This window comes from Propithecus coquereli, unplaced genomic scaffold (assembly GCF_000956105.1).
Source record: "Propithecus coquereli isolate 6110/MARCELLA unplaced genomic scaffold, Pcoq_1.0 Scaffold138, whole genome shotgun sequence".
Lineage (NCBI taxonomy): Eukaryota > Metazoa > Chordata > Mammalia > Primates > Indriidae > Propithecus > Propithecus coquereli.
The window spans coordinates 6,858,239-6,860,850 of NW_012138080.1; positions in this window are offsets into that span (position 1 = coordinate 6,858,239).

Consider the following 2,612-nt stretch of genomic DNA (forward strand, 5'->3'; position numbering starts at 1 on the left):
CTGATCACCAGTCTCATTCCTGTTATAAAGATGTAGCACCTTCCCCCAAATAATTTATAGGCAGTCCCTTAATTTTCTACTCCTTAAAACTGTACTGAAATATATAAAATTTGCATATTTTCAAGTATTTCAAAATAATATACAAAAGTGATACATTCTCAGAGATTTAAAAAGTATAGTATCACTTGCCTTTTGAACATAATTTTGAAGATATATTTTCACCATGTGTGATGGTAAATTTTATGTGTCAACTTGGCTGGGTCACAGCATCCAGATATGTGATCAAACATTATTCTAGATGTTTCTATGAATGAAGCAGATTGCCCTTCACAATGTGAGTGGGCCTCATTCAATCAGTTGAGGCCTGAATAGAATGAAAGACCAGCCTCCTCCAAACAGGAGGTAATTCTGCCAGCAGATGGCCTTTAGATTTGAACTGCAACGTGGGTTCTTTCCTGAGTCTCCAGCCTGGTCTTCAGACTTGACTGCAGATTTTGGACTTTCCAGCCTCCATAATCACATGAGTCAATTCCTTAAAATAAATCTCTGTTGCTCTGTCTAGATATACACATCCTCTTGGTTCTGTTTCTCTGGAGAACCTTAGCTCACCATGTTATAGGTGTTTTGTTCATTTTGTTCTTTCTCTTCCCAGTTAAACACTGAAGTCAACCCCATAAATAAAACAAACATCCAAATTGAGGTTAACCATCCCTAGCATTCAGCACGTCTGATGATTTCCATCTTCACCTCAACTGCATCAAGTTTATGAGATCTCCGTTTTTTAGTCACCAGGATGAGCATTTTCATTTTTCCACTTTACATTTATTTTATAAAACAATTCCTGAAATGTCACCAAATATTTAAATAATTGTCCCCCAACAGCCATGCTGATAAAAGTGATGAAACTATGGAACAGAGGAGTTGGTTGGCAAATAACTCTGCTGTGGGATAGCTGGGAATATTCATTTTTGTCACCTGACGCATGGGAGACTCAATTTAGGAGTGTCTTGTGTAGAACGTAAAAAGGAAGCTTAGATTGTTGTAAAGCCCAATCATTAAAGTTGAAGACAACCTGTGCTATGTGGTAGTGAGGTATAGTAAGTACACAGATAACTTTAAAGTCAGACGAGCGACTGAAAAAGGAGACAAGGAAAGATAGAGAGAGGCTGGAGCAAGGAGAGGTCCAGGGGAAGGAGGATTAGGGATGGCCTTTCGTCTGAGTCTTGAAGGACACGGAAAATTTTTGAAACATAGACAGGAATTACTGCGGTTAGGAAGTCAAAGTAATTATATCCTTTCACCTCCTCCTGAGTTTTGAACTATTTGAGACAGAGACTGGCGTCTAGCAAACGGAAATTAAAATATTGCTTTTATTATTTCTAAAGTTGTTAAAATAACAAGGCTAAGGTCTACAGCCAAGTGGGCTTACAAAGGCTTAACTTCTGAATTAGATGTTCCCCAGTCCCGGGCTCAGCTGGACGAATGCTTTAGACTGCACGGTAGAGATGTCAAGCAGAGCATCCCGAAAGGAGGGCGGAGGGGCTGGGGCCAACATGCCCAGATCTTTCTCTCAGACTCGCTTACCAGATGTCACTTCCAGGAGGAAGACTGAGGGAGGGGAGGGACAAAGGCCAGGAGTGGGGCCCTAGGGAGATGTTTCGATAGGAAACATAAGGAGCGGGGAACAATGTTCCCCTGACAGTGTCAGCTGTTTGTTCTCCCAATGCACTGGTTTCCTCTATCAAGTGTGCCATCAGTTAAGGATGCGGCAGTCCCCCTCAGGGAAGAAGCAATGGCAAACAACCTAGATGCTGTTGTTCCCACCTTCTGATACTGAACGGTCCTCTGAGTGTCCTGGGACCGCTGGTAGACAGTGTGCATTTTACCCCAAGAAGGCTCTTGGGGTGAGATGACCCCAAGAATGAATGGATCAGGTAAAAACATTACTTAAATTGACTGTGTTCCAGTTGTCTGTTGCTACATAATACACTATACCAAATTTAGCGTCAGAAAACAATCTATTATTATTATCTTTCACAATTCTGGGGTTGACTGGGCTCAGCAGGCAGTTCTCACTTGGGGTGTCTCATGCAGTTGTCTCTCAGACAGTGGCTGGGGCTGGAGTCATTGCAGTCTTTCTCACTCACGTGCCTGGCATCTGAGCTAGGGAGACTCCCACAGCTGGGGCTCCCTGGGCAATTCTTCCTATCTCTACGTGACCTCCCCACATGGTCTCTCCTGCCTCTAGAGTGGCTTTGGCATAGCTCAGGGCTCCCAAGGCACATGTTGAAATACAGAAAGAGCCAGGCACCAGGTGTATCATCTTTTATAACCGAGTCTCAGAATTCACACAGCATCACTTCTGCTGTCCTCTGTCGGCAAGAGAGACCGCTCTTAATGGGAGAGTGGCAAGGTTTTGGAAGACCATGTTGGACTGGAAATAGTGTTGTGGGGCCATTTTTCCCTGTTTTTTTATTGTAGCAAAAAAGTTTACCATTTTAAATGGTACATTCCCATTGTGCACCATCATTGCTATCTCTCTCCAGAACTTTTTTACCTTCCCCAATTGAAACTCTGTCCCCATTCAACAACTTCAATTCCCTCCAACCCCA